General features: G+C 42.2%; 1 long non-coding RNA gene across 1 annotated transcript in view; it reads left to right on the forward strand.

The window, feature by feature from the left end:
- Window positions 1-1,586: 1,586 nt before the first annotated feature.
- The window catches only part of LOC109245385 (uncharacterized), a 160,282-nt gene continuing 142,126 nt past the window's right edge, over window positions 1,587-19,742 (forward strand). The window contains exons 1-2 of the long non-coding RNA XR_002070854.2: window positions 1,587-1,692; window positions 16,870-16,989. This is a non-coding gene — a long non-coding RNA (uncharacterized LOC109245385). The remainder of the gene's footprint in view (window positions 1,693-16,869; window positions 16,990-19,742) is intronic.

The raw sequence follows: 19,742 nt of genomic DNA on the forward strand, positions 1-19,742 counted from the left end.
GATCATGACCTGAGCCAAAATGAAGAGTGCTTAACCAACTGAGCCACACACGTGCCCCGGAAAAGCCAAACTGCCATTTTAAAAGCTTATTTTTAACCACTCTACAATAGTCCACTCCATTTATTTAAGGTACTTGAGCTTAAAATGTTTCAAGACATTTCTGGCCCTTTACTAAGGTTTTTTTGTTTTGTTTTGTTTTGTTTTTTAAACAATGGCTACAAATAGCATTGGTAAGATTCATTTAAAAACACTTGCCTAGTGAGAATTATTGTGGGTATCCTTAATGCCCCACAACTTGGACTTCAACGGTCCATTTGTTTATGTGTAGGACCCAGAAAGTGTCCTGTGGGGAAAATGATGACCCCGGGCCTCTTTCCTGTGGAGTGAACCGCCTTCTGTTCAGGTACATTGTAGTTTATTCTACAAATCCTACTTAAACCCACTGGATGATGAAGGGGTGTGGCCCTGCCTGTACTCTGCAGTATGTAATTTACACTTTAGATAGTTGTCAGAGTAAAACCCCAAACTCTCTGCTGACTGATATTTATAAAAATCAAGAAATAATATTTATGGACATTTATGTGAAGCATGAGTGCTTAGTACATCACATGGAGATCCGTCATGAGTGAGAGGCTCTGATCCCTCGCCATCACCTGCTTCCTCCTCTTTGTCATTATGATAATAATTATAACAAAGGTGACGCAGTCCCCTGTTGTCTAGAATTGTTCATGGATGAGGCAGATGATTGGATCGCTGCTCATGTGCACTGAAATATTTTAGTCTTCTGTAGACCTTCTTAGCTGAACAGGTGAGCGGGACAAGACAGTGGTTGAAAGCTTGGGCATCGGATACAGATGTTCTTGACTTGAGTCCTGCTCTAACCCTGGCTCTTCCTCTTGCCACCTGTGTGACCACTGCCAAATAACCTGATCTCCCCAGGTCTCAGCTTCCTCATCTGTAATATAGGGGAAGATTGCCTCTGACAGAGTTGTGGCAACAATTAAATGATTGACCTGCAGCCTTTGGCACAGTGCCTGGTCCATCATGACTATGCAATACATATATTTAAAAGCTGCTTGAAACTTTGGGGCGTTTGGGTGGCTCAGTCAGTTAAATGCCCGACTCTTGATCTCAGCTCAGGTCATGATCTCATGGTTTGTGGGACTGAGCCCCGAGTCAGGCTCTGTGCTGGCATCGACAGCCTGATTGGGATTCTCTCCCCTGTCTCCCCCCTCTCTCTGCCCCTCCCTTGCTCATGCTTGCTCTCAAAAAAGAAAACAACTACTTAAAACTTTTGACATAATTATTAACTGCACATTGGAGAACTGTTGTTGGCATTCACAGGGGTAACGTTATGACAGAGTTCCCTTGTGATACCGTGGTAGGGATTTGCCAAGATGTTCATTCATTGGTTTATTGGACAAGTATTTGTTGATATTATTACCACGCACAATTCTTATTGCTGGTGATGGAGCAATGAACAAAGCACAAAAAAGTAAATTATTTAGTACATTAGAAGGGGAGGGTGCTATGGAAACAGAATAAGAATGTGGGGGAAGGTGGTGCATTTAAGAATGTGGTTATAGTGGGCCTCACTGGGAAGGTGTCTCTTGAGTGAACCCTTGAAGGAAGTAGGGGTGAGGGGTACAGATGCGTAGGAGAAGAGCACCTCACTGAAGCCTTCGTGTGGGTGTGAGTTCCTAGTGTGCTCTGGGAATGGCCAGGAGAACAATGTGGCTGGAGAGCAAGGGGGTAGCAGGGGGTAATGAGGCTGGGGTTGGGGCATCGTTTACTTAGGCTTGTTGGCCTCTGGAGGGGCTTTGGCTTTTGCCCTGAATATCATGAGAGCCATTGGGGGGTGTGGGCGAGGAATATGTTGTTCAACTTGTGTCTCACTGTTTTCTTCCTCCCCCCCTCCTCTTTTTAAAATTTTTTTTAAATAAATAAATTAATTTTTAAATGTTTATTTTTAGGAGAGAGAGGGAGCAGGGGAGGGGCAGAGAGAGAGAGGGTGGGGAAGAGAGGATCTGAAGCAGGTGCTGTGCTGACAGCAGACAGTCTGATGGGGGCCTCGAACTCATGAACCACCAGGTCATAACGTGAGCTGAAGTCCAAACCTTAACTGACTGAGACACTCAGGTGCCCCTTAAGATTTTATTTGTAAATAATCTCTACATCCAACGTGGGGCTCAAGCTTACAACATCAAGAGTCACGCACTCTACTGACCAAGCCATCCAGGCATCCTCTTTTCTTTTCTTCTTTCTTTCTGTCTCCTTCCTTCCCTCCCTTCCTTCTTTCTTTCCTCCTTCCCTCTCTCCTTCCTTCCTCCCTCCTTTCCTTCCTTCCTCTCTCCTTTATTCTTTCTTCTCCTTCCTTTTCTCCTTCCTCTTCCTCTTCTTCTCTTCCTCCTCCTTCTGGTATATGAACTGGAATTTTTTTCTTCAAATTGCAGTATTAGGTCAGCTATGTTCCTAAGTAGCTCGTTGGTTTTCAGATAAGACTGTGAAAAATGTGACTTGTGTGACCTCCAAGGCCGTGTTCTTTGTGCTGACAGCCAGAAAGCTGGTCTACATCCACTTCAGGTCAAAGCAAGGGCCCTTTTGGCAACAGAATATTAGGTTGATGAAAACTTACTTGGTTGTCTGTACACCTTCCTCACGGCAGGGGGTGACTTCAGAGCACACACCATCAGCGGTTTTTACTGTCTTTGCACGATCGTTTGGTTAGTAGCGGTTGCCTCAACTAGACCATAAGCTCCATGAAGGCAAGGGTCATGGTGCTGTTTTAAAAATCAGCATTGCATCTCCAGCAGCCACTATGAAGCCCTGTATAATTATAAATATTGGTTTCATGAGCGAATACATTGGATCAGTGTGATAATTTCTATTTTTCTTTGCTGCCATAATGCTAGAGCCATACATGAAACCTGTGTTCTCAGAGCCACGGGCAATTATATTATTGGATAAAATCTATCTGTTTAAGAATATGTTGCAAGACTGAATTTTGTGCCAACAAGATGTGGGCCATGGGGCTCAGCTTTTGTCATAATGTAGCAATTGTCTGAAATGTTTCCTCTCTGCCAGTTTGTTGGTAAGTCACACAAGAAGATCTCAGGGGAATGGTAAGATTTGATACGAAAACCCATTTGTGTGTGTGTGTATGTATGTAAATGAAAGGATTCGGGAGACTCAGTTAAGTGTTTTTTTTTTTTTAAGTTAAATGATTCTTTAAGACATTTTTTTCTTAATGTTGATTTGTTTTTGAGTGAGAGAGAGCAAGTGAGCAAGTGAGCATGCTTGGGGAAAGGGCAGAGAGAAAGAGGGAGACACAGAATCCGGAGTAGGCTCCAGGCTCCGAGCTGTCAGCACAGAGCCCGATGCGGGGCTCGAACTCATGAATGGTGGGATCATGACCTGAGCTTCGTGAAGTCAGATGCTTAACTGACGAGCCACCCAGGAGCCTCAACTTTTACGTATTCATATATGTAGAAATACAAATCTATATAAAAATTTCTACCTCTATGGATCTTACACAACTATAAAACCAAATAAACACATCACTTAATGCAAACATAACTATGAAGCTGATATAATTCAAAGGAACCACATCAGCGAACCTACATCGTGCCTCCCCGTAAATACTGCCCTGCACCCTCTTCCTGTGTTTCCCTTGGCAGATTTGCACACCATTCCCTAAGGCGATGCAGTTCTCCTAACATTCTTCTTACTCAGAATATGGCAAGATATATATCTCTTCTGCCATCTGCAATGCAATTCACCCTTTACCTTGACTGGGTTAAAAATGCTTCATTTATCTGTTAAAGTGGTATCACTTAATGAATGACTATGTAATTGATGAGCCTGCCGGCAGGGTGGAGTCCCCTTGTGTCCTTGGACATAAAGCAGACACTCCAATTGAGAAAGTGCTTACATTAAATTTTTTTTGCATTACAACTGAAATGAAAACAGTTAATAATTTACTAATTTGTGTAGAAAAAAATGAAGGGTGACCAATTATAGATCAGAAGACTATGGCTTAAAAACTTTAGACTAAGTAGTTACTTACTGCCTATTCACTGAGACCCAAATAATCAATTTGGTACTTTTTCTTTCTGTGTGTGTGTGTGTATTGGTGGGGAAGGTTGGGGGTTTGTGTATTTGTGTGTGTGGGAGACAGAGAGAGAGAGAGAAGGAGGGTGGGAGGGAGGGAGAGAAGTTATTATGTAAGTGTAATTGTTTATTTTAAGCTAGTCCTTAAATTTTGATGGGTACATAATTTCTTGTGGGGATGTCTGAGGACAATTAAGCAATGTGCTTGCCTCTGGTTATTTTCAAGATTCTTAGCATTAAGTTGGAATTCTTAAGATGAAAGATACTGTATGGTTCTAGTAAATAAATACAAGAATTTGACAATGCATGTCTTGGGCAAATGCCAAGACTATTGCTTTTTATTTTCCACTTAAGTAAAATATTTTAAAATTGCTTTTGGAGATGGTGTTCACCATTGTGTTATGTTTTAGACTATTCATTAGATAGTTTATCTAAACCTTACTGGTGTTTATTTGGATGATAATAAATGGCTTAATTATCTGTGTTTAGTTTTTTGTAATTGTCATGAGGCTGACTTCAGTTAAGATGTCAAGTTACTTTTTTTCTTTATACAAATGTTTTCTGGGGTGTTTTGTAAATTCTTCAAAAGTCCAGTATACTCTTTACTACTGCCGAAGAATGTATGTGCCTTAAATGTGAGTTTTTGAACTCTAACATCTGTGAACATTTGAAACGCATTTGTTTCAAAACCAAATTGTGACATTAATGTGGAATCATTGGCTTGAAAATGTGGGAGAGCTTCAGGGTTTTGGTGACCATATTAACAAAAAGTGTAGGGACCAGATTCAATTCCCAGTTTTACTTTCTAGTTCTATCAGAGAAGCAATTCTAGTGGTTTACAAATAAATACATTAGCTCTTAATTAGTGAAATATACGGATGTTAACATTCAGTGTTAAAATTTAACTGACTTCGATAAAGAACAAAGCTGTATTACAGTTAGACCATGGAATAAAAATGTTAATATGTAAAATTCTATTTCATAGTCTAAATCCGTGACTGTTTGGAGACACCCATTGTCATTTGATTATTTTCAGTTTGCCATCAGATGTTTGGCATTAGCCCTATGCTGGCCATAGCATAGCAGACTTAATAGACATATTTACTCATACAGAATGTTGGCCATTGTGATAGCTTCAGTGTCATGTTTGCTTACCACAACTTTTGCTCATTATTTTTATTGGGATCCTAATGGTTATTAGGATGGCATTTAAAACCCCATCCTAAAACTTTACACAAAAGCATTTACATTTTAATGCCAGATACCATTCAAGTAATTTTGGTAAAGTATCATTATTCATGACATAAAACACTAATTTTTTTCCTCTAAGATTATGCTAAGTAATCTATATTTGTGTGTTGCACACAACTCTTGTAGTTATGACATATTTATTGTATCTGTCTCTATTTGATTCACTGACACATTGTAGAGTATGCAAATACAAAAATTCATTTTAGAAGTTTCTTTTTTTTAAGATTTCATTTTTTTAAAGTTTATTTATTTTGAGAGAGAGAGTAGGTTAAGGAAAGAGAGAGAGAGAGAGAGAGACAACTCCATGCAGGCTCCACACTATCAGTGCAGAGCCTGATGCAGGGATAAAACTCAAAAACTGTGAGATCGTGACCTGAGCTGAAATCAAGAGTCAGATGCTTAACCGACTGAGCCACCTAGGTGGCCCTCATGCTAGAAGTCCCAATTGGCATTTTATGTTTTTCAAGGTGTTTAGTTAGATGTGTAGACAAACACACACACTCAGTTGAACATCTGGTGACAAGAGTGCGGAGCCATGAGTCTGATTGTTGGTCCAAGTTGAGGGTGGATCCAATAGGGTGTTTTAGTTGCAGAGAAAAAAGAATCCCGACTCATACTGGCTAACTGATGAGAACATTGGGTGACTCATGTAACAGGAGTCTGAAGATACGGTGGATTTCAGGGCTGGTTGATCCAGTGGCTCATGTGGTCTTCAAAGATCCAGGTTTTTTTTTTGTTTGTTTGTTTTTTACTGTTATTTATTTTGAGAGGGAGAGTGTGTGAGTAGGGGAGGGGCAGAGAGCAAGGGAGAGAGAGAAACCAAGCAGGCTCCACACTGTCGGCGCAAAGCCCGACACGGGGCTCCATCTCACGAACTGTGAGATCACGACCTGAGCCAAGATCAAGAGTCAGATGCTTAACTGACTGAACCATGCAGGTGCCCCAAGGGTCTAGATATTTTCTGTCTGTCTATTCTGACATCTCAGTATCACCTTCACGTAAAGGCTCATTTTCTGAGTAGCTGTGGTTTGGTCACAGCTCAGTTGAGTGTTCCTGCCTGTCTATTCACATCCAGCAGGAGGGAGGTCTGGTGTCCTGTGTTCTCTGATGTGGGCCACGATGGATGGGGAGGGAAGAGAGAAAGGTAGGTGAGATATGAATGCTATTCCTTAGCAATAGGTACAGACCTGATCCAATAGCCAGGCTTTCTCTTCAAAGGGTGAGTTAAGGATTGAGCAGAGATAGTTGAAACCTAATCTCACGGGGCTGGGGTCAGAGCCAAGAATGCAGTCGTTGCAAGTTGGCGAGCCTGTGTGCTGGGAGAGGAGTTTTGTCTCTAAAGGTGCTGGGCATAGGAAGTTTTATATCTCAGTTTCAGAATCCCGAGGATACCAAGAATAAGTGAGGAAACCGACTTGACGTGGAGCAGATGGGCTATCTCGCCAGAGCCCTTTTGATGTTGTTGCCTTTCTCTGGAGCGGGGTTTGGAGTGGGGCTTCGGGTCCTGATGGGGTTCATGTGGCTTCAGCTGTGGACATTAGGGAGCGGGCCACAGCATGACACCGTGCAGGAAATATGTGCTATATTCTGGCCCAAATATTCTGATTGAATTAAGAGGCAAAGAAGAAATCCAGTGACTAGGAGAGACCGAATCAAATATAACATGCAGCAAGATGTTAAAATGAAGCTTTAAAAACCTCAGTTTCAGCAGGGGCTCCCAAAGCCAAAACAAAGCCCAGGTGCCCCATGTTTTGAAACGAGGGGCGCTTTGTGTGTGAGACTTGCAAAGGGAAGGGCCCCAGGTGAGTTGTGTGTTAGTGAACCACACGCCTCCAGCCTAGAATGGAATCGAGGTGCAAGAGGTGAGGAAAAGGAGGGTTTTTCTGCAGACAGCTGTCACAGCGCTGTGGTGTTTTTCTTTCTCTGCTGGGAAGGGTGGGGTGATGCCTTCTATCTCAAGCCAGGTAACAGAGGGGGTGTGTTGGTTTCCTGGGAGGCTGTAACACGATACCACAAAGTGCGTGGCTTAAAGTGATGGGTATTCATTGTCTCACAGCTCTGAAGCCTTCAAGTCTGAAATCAAGGTGTTGTTAGGGCCAGGCTCCCTCTGCAGCCTCTAAGGAAGGATCCTGTTCTGTCTCCTCCAGCTTCTGGTGGTGCCTGACAATCCCTGGCACTCCTTGTCTTGTGGCAGCGTTATGCCAATCTCTGCCTCTGTCATCACATCTTCTCCCTGTGTGTGTCCGTCTCTTCTTAGAAGGACACCAGTCAGATGGGTTTCAGAGCCCACTCTACTACAGTAGGACCTTGTGTTAACTTGATAAGATGCTATTTCCAGGTAGGGTCACATTCCCAGATCTCTGGGGTTAGGTCTCTGACTTCCTAAATGATTTTTTAAAATGTGCATACATTAAGTCTCAATTTTTGTGCTGTACGGTCTTTTGGGCTTTGATGAATGCACAGTGTCATGTAGAATAGTTTCACCACCCTAAAACCCCCCTGTGCTCCACCTTTTCATCCCCACTCCTCCGCCTGAACCCTTGATAACCACTAATCTCTTATTTATTATTTATTTATTTATTTATTTATTTATTTATTATTTTAAAATGTTTATTTATTTTGAGAGAGAGACACACATACACACACACAAATTATGAGCATGGGAGGGGCAGAGAGAAGGAGACACAGAATCTGAAGCAGGCTCCAGGCTCTGAGCTGTCAGCATGGAGCCTGAAATGGGGATCAAACCCACAGACTGTGAGATCATGACCTGGCTGAAGCTGGATGCTTAACTGACTGAGCCCTCCAGGTGCCCCATGGTAACCACTAATCCTTTAAACGTGTCTACATATTTTTCTTTTCCAGAATGTTGTATAAATGGAATCACATAGTATATAGCCTTTCCAGAATGGTTTCTTTCAGTTTGCAATATGCATTTAAATTTCCTTTATGTCTTTCTGTGGCTTGATAGCTCATTTCTTTTCACGGCTGAGTAATATTTTATCGTATGGATGTGCCAAAGTTTGTGTGTCCATTTGCCTATTGAAGCACATCTTGGTTGCACAAAACTTCTATAATGTTCACTTGTAGGCTCTTATCTGGATACACGTTTTCAAATCAGCTGGGTAAATACCTAGGAGCGTAATTGTTGGATCCATTGGTAAGACTGTTTACCTCGTCAGAAACTGTCAGATTGTCTTCCAAAGTCAATGCACCGTTTTGCCCGCCCACCGACGTGAATGAAAGTTTCTATTGCTCCACATCCTCACTAGCACTTGGTGGTGTCCGTGTGTTGGATTGTGACCATTTCCCCCCCAAATTTTATTTAAATTCTTTTTACTTAACATATAGTGTCATATTGGTTTCAGTAGCAGAATTTGTCGCTTACATATAACAACCAGTGCACAACCCAACAGGTGCCCTCCTTAATCCTCCTCATCCATGTAGCCCATGCACTGCCCACTTCCCCTCCTGCAACCCTCAGTTTGTTCTCTATAGTTAAGAGTCTCTTATATTTTGCTTCCATCTCTTTTTTCCCCTTCCCCTATATTCATCTGTTTTGTTTCTTAAATTCCACATATGAGTGAAATCATATGGTATTTGTCTTTCTCTGATTGACTTATTTCGCTTAACGTAATACCTTCCAGCTCCATCCATGTCTTTGCAAATGGCAAGACTTCATTCTTTTTGATGGCTGATTGACTCTGGTATATATACACACCACATCTTCCTTATCCATTCATTCATTGATGGAAATTTGGGCTCTTTCCATAACTTGGCTATTGCGGATAGTGCTGCCATAAATATTGGGGTGCATGTGCCTCTTTGAATCAGTATTTTTGTATCCTTTGAGTAAATGCCTAGTGGTGCAATGACTGGGTCATATGGTAGTTCCATTTTTAGCTTTTTGAGGAGACCACACTGTTTCCCAGGGTAGCTGCTCCAGTTTTCATTCCCACCAACATTGTAAGACAATTTTCCTTTCTCCACATCCTCACCAACATCTGTTGTTTCTTGTGTTGTTAATTTTAGCCATTCTGACAGGTGTGAGGTGGTATCTCACTGTAGTTTTGATTTGTATTTACCTGATGATGAGTGGTGTTGAGCATCTTTTTATGTGTCTGTTGGCCATCTGGATGTCTTCTTTGGAAAAATGTTTATTCATGTCTTCTGCCTATTTCTTCACTGGATTATTTGTTTTTTGGGTGTTGAGTTTGGTGAGTTCTTTACAGATTTTGGATGTTAACTCTCTTTCAGATATGTTATTTGCAAATATCTTCTATTCCATAGGCTGCCTTTTAGTTTTGTTGACTGTTTCCTTTACTGCGTAGAAGCTTTTTATCTTGATGAAATCCCAATGGTTCATTTTTGCTTTTGTTTCCTTTGCCTCTGGAGATGTGTCTAGTAAGAAGTTGCTATGGCTGAGGTCAAAAAGGTTGCTGCCTGTGCTCTCCTCTAAGATTGTGATGGTTTCCTGTCTCAAATTTAGGTCTTTCACCCATTTTGAATTTATTTTTGTGTATCGTGTAAGAAAGTGGTCCCGTTTCATTCTTCTGAATGTTGCTGTCCAGTTTTCCCAATACTATTTGTTGAAGAGACTGTCTTTTTTCCATTGGCTATTCTTTCTTGCTTTGTCAAAGATGAGTTGACCATATAGCTGTGGATCTATTTCTGAATTTTCTATTCTGTTCCATTGATCTATGTGTCTGTTTTTGTCCCAGTACTATACTGTCTTGAAGACTACAGCTTTATGATATAACTTGAAGTTCAGAATTGTGATGCCTCCCATTTTGTTTTTCTTTTTCAGCATTGCTTTAGCTACTTGTGATCTTTTGTGATTCCATACAAATTTTAGGATTGTTAGTTCTAGCTCTGTGAAAAATCCTGGGGTGTTGTTTTGATAGGGATTGCTTTAAATGTGTAGATTGCTTTGGGTAGTATCGACATTTTGACAAGATTTGTTCTTCCAATCTATGAGCATGGAATGTTTTTCCATTTCTCTGTGTCATCTTCATTTTCTTTCATAAGTATTTTATAGATTTTAGGGCACAGATCTTTTACCTCTTTGGTTAGGTTTACTCCTAGGTATCTTACGGTTTGTTGGTGCAGTTGTTAATGAGATCAATTCCTTGATTTCTCTTTCTGCTGCTTCATTATTGGTGTATAGAAATGCAACAGATATCTTTACATTGATTTGGTATCCCGTGACTTTGTTGAATTCATGTATCAGTTCTAGGAATTTTTGGTGGAGACTTTCAGGTTTTCTATACAGAGTATCATGTCATCTGCAAATAGTGAAAGTTTGACTTCTTCCTTCCTGATTTGGATGCCTTTCATTTCTTGTTGTTGTCTGATTCCTGAGGCTAGGACTTGCAATACTACGTTAAATAACAATGGTGAGAATGGACATCCCTGTCTTGTTCCTGACTGTAGAGTAAAAGCTCTCAGTTTTCCCCGATTGAGAGTATTAGCTGTGGGTCTCTTGTAGGTGGCCTTTATGATGTTGAAATATGTTCCCTCTATCCTTACTTTGTGGAGGGTTTTTATCAAGAATGGATGCAGTATTTTGTCAAAGGCTTTTTCTGCATCTGTTGAGAGGATTATATGGTTCTTACCCTTTCTTTTATTAATGTGGTGCATCAGAGGGTGCCTGGGTGGCTCAGTCATTTAAGTGTCTGACTCTTGATATTGGCTCAGGTTGTGACCTCATAGTCATGAAATCAAGCCCTTGCTTGTGATTCTCTCTCTTTCTCTGGCCCTCCCCTGCCTGAAGGTGCTCTCTCTCTCTCAAAATAAATAAACAAACATTTATTAATATGGTGTATCGTATTTATTGACTTGCAAATATTTAATCACTCCTGCAGCCCAGGAATAAGTCCCACTTAATTGTGGTGAATAATTCTTTTAATACACTGTTGGCTTTGATTTGCTAGTACCTTGTTGAGAATTTTTGTGTGTGTTTTCATCACGTATATTGGCCTGTGATTCTCCTTTTTAGTGAGGTCTTTGGTTTTGGTATTGAGGTAATACTGGCCTCATGGAATGAATTTAGAAGTCATCCTTCAATTTCTATTTTTTGGAATACTTTGAGAAGAATAGATACTAACTCTTCTTTATTTTATTAATTAATTAATTAATTGATTATGATACTAACTCTTCTTTAAATGTCTGGTAGGGGTGCCTGGGTCAGTTAAGTGTCCAACTTTGGCTCAGATCATGATTTCAGTTTGTGGATTCGAGCCCCGTGTTGGGCTCTAGCTCAGAGCCTAGAGCCTGCTTCAGATTCAGTGTTCCCTATCTCTCTGCCCCTCCTCTGCTCATGCTCAGTCTCTCTCTCTCTCAAAAACAAGCATTAAAAACCATTTATAAAAAATAAATAAATGTCTGCTAGAATTCCCCTGGGAAGTCATCTGGCCCTGGACTTTTGTTTATTGAGAGACTTTTGATTACTGATACAATTTCTTTGCCAGATATGGGTCTGTTCAAATTTTCTGTTTCTTCCTGTTTCAGTTTTGGTAGTTTGTATGTGTTGAGGAATTTATCCATATCTTCCAGTTTGCCCAGTTTGTTGGTGTATAATGTTTCATAATATTCTCTTATAATTGTTTGTATTTTTGCGGTGTTATCTAATTTCCAATTTTTTTCTTGTGGTTGACTTCAAGTTTCATAGTGTTGTGGTCTGAAAATATGCACCATATGAGCTCAGTCTTTTTGTACTGGTTGAGGCCTAATTTGTGTCCCAGTATGTGATCTATTCTGGAGAATGTTCTGTGTGCAGTCAAAAAGAATGTGTATTCTGCTGCTTTAGGATGAAATGTTCCTTGTTGATTTTCTGTCTAGATGATCTGTCCATTGTTGTAAGTGGGGTGTTAAAGTTCCCTACTATTAATTGTACTATTATTGATGAGTTTCTTTATGTTTGTTTCTAACTGATTTATATATTTAGGTGCTTTTAAGTTGGGGGTATAAAAATTTACAATTGTTAGGTCTTCTCGTTGTATAGACCCCTTATGATATAGTGTCTCTCTTCATCTCTTGTTATAGTCTTTGTTTTAAAATTTAGTTTGTCTAATATAAGTATGGCTACTCTGGCTTTCTTTTGACATCCATTACCATGATAGATAGAGTCCCCTCACTTTCCATTTGCAGGTATCTTTAGGTCTAAAATGAGTCTTTTATTGGCATGATATAGAGGGGTCTTTTTTTTTTTAATCCATTCTGATGCCCTATGTCTTTTTTTTTTAATTTATTTATTTTGACAGAAAGAGGGAGAGACAGACAGACAGACACTAGGGAAGGGGCAGAGGGAGAGAGAGGGAGAGAGAGGGAGAATTCCAAGCAGACTCTGTGCTGTTAGTGTGGAGCCTGATGTGGGGCTTGAACCCACATGCTATGAAATCATGATCTGAGCTGAAATCAAGAGTCTGATGCTCAACTGACTGAGCCACCCATGTGCCCCTGATACTGTATGTCTTTTGATTAGAGCATTTAGTCCATTTACATTCAGAGTGATTATTGAACGATATGAATTTAGTGCCATTGTGTTACCTGTAAAGTTGGTGTTTCTGATGATGTTCCCTGTTCCTTTCTAGTCTTTGTGGGAAAGAAATTTTAATATTTTTTGCAGGGCTGAACTTCTCTAGTTTTTGTTTGTCTGGGAGATTCTTTATCTCTCCTTCTATTCTGAATGATAGCCTTGCTGGATAAAGTGTTCTTGGGTGCATACTTTTTGCATTCAGCACATTGAATATATCATGCCATCTCCTTCTGGGCCTGCCAAGTTCTTGTGGAGAGATCTGAAAACCTGATTTCTCTTCCCTTGTAGATTAAGGACATTTTTCCCCTTGCTTGTTTCAGGATTCTTTCCTTGTCTGTGTATTTTGTAAATTTTACTATGATATGTGTTGGTGTTGGCTGGCTTTTGTTGATTTTGTTGGGAGTTATGCCTCTTGGATTTTGATATTTGTTTCCTTCCCTAGATTAGGGAAGTTTTCAGCTATAATTTGCTCAAGTAAATCTTCTGCCCCCTTTGCTCTCTTTTGTTCTTCTGGGACTCCTATGATATGAATGTTTTTATGCTTTATGGAATTGCTGAGTTCCCTAAGCCTACATTTGTGTTGTAAAGCTTTTCTTTCCCTCTTCACTTCAGCTTCATTATTTTCCCTAATTTTATCTTCTATATCACTGATTTATTCCTCGAAATTGTCCATCCTTGTTGTCATTATATCCAGTTGGTTTTGCATCTTGGTTATAGCATTTTTTAAAAAAATTTCAGCCTGACTAGTTTTTCATTCTTTTATCTCTGCAGTAAGGGATCCTCTACTGTCTTCTATGGTTTTTCAAGCCCAGCTAGTATCCTTATGATTGCTGTTTTAAATTCTGGTTCAGGCATATTACTTTTATCTGTTTTGATTAAATCCCTTGTCACGACCTTTTCTTATTCTTTCTTTTGGGTTAAATTACTCTGTTTTGTCATTTTGTCTAGGTCACTGTGTGTGTGTGTGTGTGTGTGTGTGTGTGTGTGTTAGGAAAGCCTGTTATCCTTTCTCTTCCTGAGAATATGGCTATATTAAGAAGAGGTCCTATACTGTCCAGGGCCTGGAGATTCAGAAAGTGTTTCAGAGTGTGCAGCCTGCTGTGGTGTCTTGGCTGCTCTTTCCCTTAGGTCAGTCCTCTGCAGAGTTTCTCCTGGCCTGCAGTGGGGAGTGTTTGTATCTTGTCCAGTGTGTGGTGAGTTTTAACTAGGTGTATTTTGGTATGTTTGTTAAAAGAGTCTAGATCTGGGGTGCCTGGGTGTCTTAGTAGGTTGAGTGTCTGACTTTGGCTCAGGTCATGATCTCACGGCTCGTGAGTTTGAGCCCCATGTCAGGCTCTGTGCTGACACTTCAGCTCCTGGAGCCTGCTTTGGATTCTGTGTCTCCTCTTTCTGCCCCTCCTCCACTCATGCTCTGTCTCTCTCTCCTTCAAAAATAAATAAACATTAAAAAAATAAAAAACAAAGAGGCTAGATCCTATTCGCCCTAGAGTTAAAGTTTTGCACCACTCTATGATCAGTAGACTTGGTGCCTGTGAGGCGTTTGTGTTGGTCTTCTGAGGGAGGGCCTGCTGTGCTGATTCTCAGTCTGAGTTTCCCTAGTAAAGATGCACCTGCAGAGTGTAGAGGGGTGGGGCTTGGTGTAAGCAGCTCAAACCTCCACTGGGCGTGCTATGCTGCTCACTGAGGTCTGTGAGCGCTGATGGGCAGGGGTCGCCAGCAGAAATGGTGTGGCCCTACTCTCTTGTCTCCTAAGCAGGGATTTCACACTGGCTACTGTTTAGGAAACCCTCACAGAAGAGTGAACGATCTCCCCTCTTGTGTCCCCAGCTTCTGTCAGATCCCTGCCATCACTCGGTCTGTGTCCGAGCTGTATGCCTCCGAGGCAGCGTAGTACTCCTGTGTTTTATCCCAGATGTGTGGCTGCGTTTCAAAACTCCAAATTTTAGGGACCTGGCATGGCGAGGACCCACACTGATCCTCTGGGGGAAGGTCTCCCCACGCTGTGGCTGGTGCCAGTTAGTCCCAGAAAAACCATCACACAGTCGCCGGGGAGTTTATGGTAAAGTGAGGCAAAAGGTCAGCACCAAGGTTTTCTGCCCTCAGCAGGTGTCTCTATTCCTATGCTAATGAACGGGGCAGCACGTTGACACTCACCAGCTCTTTTGTTCCCAGAGAGGCCATGCCACCTCTCCCAAAAGCACTCCAAGAAGGGGGAACTGCTCTCCTAGTGCGACCCAGAGGATCCTCAAACCAGTCTGTCTGCTCCTGGGCCCCTGTCCTCCTTTTCCACGGGATCACTGGTGTGGCCACCAGGCTCCACATGGTGGTGGTGCATGCTTCTAAAACTTCAGACTTTGGGCTCCACTGCCTGTAAAACTTTGTGGTAATCAGTTGCTCTCATTTTCCCAGTCAATGGTTTTGGGAGAAGTGTTTCTCTTGTGCAGTCCCCTGCGTGCTGCTCTCTCTCTGTTCTCTCTCTCTGTCTCCCTTTTGTCTCCAAGATCAAAAGTCCCTCCCCTCTGCAGCATCCATGATTCTTTTCTTCCAGAATTATGTCTCCACAGCTCCTATCTTCTACAATGTGGCTTCTTTTCTCCCTCTAGTTCTGCAGTTTGTCCTTTCAGCATTCAGATTGATTTCTTGGGGGCTGGGAATGATTTGATATTTATCTAGCTGTGTTTGAGGGATGATGCAAGGATAGGGTCCTCCCACTGCTCCACCATTTTAACTCTGGATTTTGATCATTTTAATTAGTGTGTGGTGGCATCTCATTATTGTACTGTTTTAATACCAGTGATCTTGAGCATCTTTTCATATCCCATCATTGCATCAGGAATGGAAAACATCAGTGCAGACAGAATGAATTCCTCTGACCTGAATATGTCAATTTTTCTTTTACTAGAATATGCTCATCTGCAGTGTTCCATCTGTATATTTACTTCAGTGAAGTGTCTGTTCAGATCTTTTGCGTGTTTTTCAGTTGGATTTTTTTTTCTTACTGTGAGTTTTAAAAGTTATTTGTAGGGGCGGCTGGATGGCTCAGTCATATGAGTGTTTGACTCTTGATTGTGGCTCAGGTCATGATCTCACAGTTTGTGGGATCGAGCCCCGTGTGAGGTTGTGGGCTGACAGCATGGAGCCTGGTTGGGATTCTCTCTCTCCCTCTCTCTCTCCTCTTCCCCCACTTGCACTCTCTCAAAATAAATAATCTAAAAAAATTTTTTTTTAAAAGTTCTTTATACATGTTTGGTTCAACTTCTTTATCAGATATGTGTTTTGCAAATATTTTCTCCCAGCCTGTGGCTTGTCTTCTCACTCTTTAACATTGTCTTTCCTAGAGCAGACATTTTCAAATTTTAATGAGTCTGACTTACTAATTTTTATTTTATGGATGGTGCTTTTGGTATTATACCCAAAGAGTCATTGCCAAATCAAAGGTCACATACATTCCATTCTATATTTTCTTCTAGAAGTTTTGTAGTTTTGCATTTTACCTTTAGGTCTAGGGTCTATTCTGAGTTAATTTTTGTGAAGAATTTAAATTTAAATAATCATTTGTTACATATATCCATTTTGTACCACAGTGTGACTAATTTGGGTTAATCTGTGATCTTTTTGTCCATTACTCAGATCACTCAAGACTTTATTGCATGCATGTGTTTTGTTGTTACCAGTGTTCACTCTCAAGTGGTTGCCTTTTCCTTCTCGACTGACTTCAAACTATGTTCTTTCTCATTATCTTAGCTGGGGTGGATGTTCTTTCAGCATGGTTGCACTTCTTATATTAAGATCAATTCCCTTAGTCAATATCTCATTTGTTGGAATCCTATAGTGATAACTCCAGAATTGGAGAATTGTGTGAAGGGTTTATATGCTTTGAGCTTGACATACCCAGGTAAAATAAAAATGACCACACTCAGGTCAGAGGTAAGTTATTCTGTCTGCATTGAAATTTTTCTCTTCTGATACAGTGTTCTGTCCAGCTCCCTTCTTAACCTGGGAATCTGCATCCACCTGGCCCCTGTCTGTTGGCCGACTCCCATCACAGATTATTGGAAGTCCTGTGTCCAATGAGGAAAATGCAGAAAACTGTAAGTCAGAAGTTCATGAACTCACTATCTAGTTATTCTTGCTGCTGGTTCTGTTCCAGTCTTGAGGTTGGATTGTCCTGCATGGTCGCTGCTTAGATACTAGATGTTTTAAATTCAACTTAGACCCTTGGCTAGAGTAGTCATGTCTCAACCTTTAAAATTCTTGGTGGGTTCATCTTTCACTTTCAAACCTGAATATGCCTTTGTGACTTCCAGAAGTAATTAAAATTAGATAGTGTGCTTATGCCTAGAACCTCAGCCTTCATCCTTCCCATGAGTCTGTGTGGATTCTGGTTCTAGTTCTGCTGTTCAGCCCATCCTGCTCCACCTGAACTTGATGGGCCATCTCTTTCCCTCCTTCTCTCTCTGTCTCTCCCCCCACCTCTCCCCACCCACTGCTAGACCCTCCTTAACTCCTGCCGTCTCCCATGTGGGCACAGCCTGAAGTATCCTTTCTCTCTGGGAGCCACACACATATTTTCTATATCCATACAAGAGCACACACTGACTTGACACTCCCTCTCTCAGCCTCTTCTCTGCCTTCCTCGCTCACCCTGCTCTCCATGCCCTCTGCTTGCCCTCTAGCAACTGAACTCTGGCACAGTTTCCCAAGCCTGTCGATAATGCTCCATCTGTCCTCCTGGTCTTTGCACAAATGTCCCTCCGAGTCTCCAGACCAGGTCATGTTTGCTCCCAAAGGACTGGCCAAACATCAGCTCTTTCTGGGAGTCACTGTGCTCCTCACCCTTCACGTCCTGCACTTCAGGGTTGCTTCTTGTTCATCCAACTCACAGAGCCCTCTCCTTATGTTAATTGATTGATTAACTGAACCAATATATAAAGAAGCGAATACATTTGCTGCTGGATCAATTTGCCAGCTTAGAGACAAAGGAGGTTTTTGCTTTACCAAATATTCAAATATTATGAAATTCCCTTGTGGGCTGAATCTCTCTCCTACACACAGGAAGCAGCACATGGAAAGAAAAGGAAACCGGGTGAAGAGTAGAGGTTAGCGAGGGTACCGAGAACGTGGGCAGAGGGCAGGGGGTGAGGGTCGGTGCCCTGTCCAGGGCAGCCTGGAGGGGAGTGAGCTTGGGACTGGTGTGAGAAACAGGTCATTTCAGTGTTGTTGAAGAGCTGGTTCTACCCTCCCTGGGCAGGTAGATTCCTCTGGTGACAGAGGATAGACTCTACTGCAGTCACAGCTAATATATACATTTTTAGTGGGGGTAGGGGTGGGGGTGGGGGTGGGGGGGTGACAGGGAGAGGATATCACAAATGCTTGTTCTTGGGAGGCAAAAAAGCCTTAGATATTGCAATGGTCTATGGCCCTCCAAATGGCCTCAGTCCATGAAGAGATGTATAGTATATCTGTGGTATTAAAGCTTTATGCAAGGGGGCGATTAGGAACAAAATGCCTAAAATGGCTTCTGGGGAGAAGGATGGTGATGATAAGAAGGTTGGGAAAAACTGGGCTGACAGATGGCCTTAAAGCCAAGGAAGGGGTTCTGGCCAGACATACCCTGGAAAATGGTGAAGTTCCTGCATGTCCCAAAGGTGCCCAGTCGAGGGGTGAGCAGGGCTGAGGTCAGCTACTCTGTGGTGCAGCGCTGAGCCTTGTCCGCCCACAGGGGGCTCATACATTTGTACATGGCAACCTCTGTGCTCCTGGAGGCCCTCGATCTGGCAGTCCTGCCTGCTCATGCTCGAGCCTGACATGACAGTGTTGGAAGGTTCAGACTAAAATAAGAGTTGAAGTTATGGGTAGGTCACCTGGGCAGAGATTTGATCGTAGAGAGCACTGCACCATCACTAGGGTGAAGCGGGAATGCAGGTCATTTTAAGGACAGGCCTGTCCTTCTACAACGAGACATGTTGGTTCTGCTCTGCAAGTGGAAAGTGCCCTGGAGCAAGGTGGTGTGGGAGTGGAGCACGAAGCCCAGAAACACCGGCCATCCCCGTACTTTTGTGACGTGGGGGTGCTCTAGAGGCTCTAGAGGTTATCAGCTGAAAGTCAAGGCTAGCAGAAATGCTGATGCACTTGTTCTGTTACCAGGAACCGGTCATACTATCCTAAGTCAGAACCCTTTTGTTTGCCTTTTGGAATCCTCTAATCCTGAAAGTCCCAAAGGAAAACCAGAGAGAGAAAAAGAACTGCAGAAAAGTGGGAAAATTGCCAATTTATTTTCCCCCCAAAACATTGACTCTGGGTTGGCCTGTGGCAATGCATTAGTAATGAGTCTGTTTATATATATATATATACACTTTCACTGATACAAAATCAATACATAAGTGTGAAACAAACATTTAAAGGCAATCTGTTTGGCAGTGCTGAGTGCCCGGGGATGGTTGTGATTTTGTGTCACACATTACAGGATGGTGAAGGCGTCGGCATCCCTCTCCGTGAAATAGGGGGCTGTCTGGGGTGGTTGGGGTCCATGACAGGGCACAGCTGAGGTCAGGGCTGTGGGCTCTGCTTCATCCCACACCCACATCAAGCCACACCAAGGGCTATCCGGTGACATGTGTGGGTACACTGGCCCGGGCCCACCTCGCTGACTAGGAAACATCTCCAACTCTCGGCTGTCGTGAGGATGGGTCGTTCTCATTTTCACACGAGACCGGCATGCTCCGTGCCACAGACTGATGGAGCTTCTTTGCTGTTTTCTACAAATGGAAGAGTTGGATTGTTTCTTTTCTTGGGGGAAAGCTGTTCAGTTCTGTGGGTGAGGAGGAAGGCCGTCTCCCCTAGT

Source organism: Panthera pardus, unplaced genomic scaffold (assembly GCF_024362965.1).
Source record: "Panthera pardus isolate Hobbes unplaced genomic scaffold, ASM2436296v1 HiC_scaffold_17, whole genome shotgun sequence".
Lineage (NCBI taxonomy): Eukaryota > Metazoa > Chordata > Mammalia > Carnivora > Felidae > Panthera > Panthera pardus.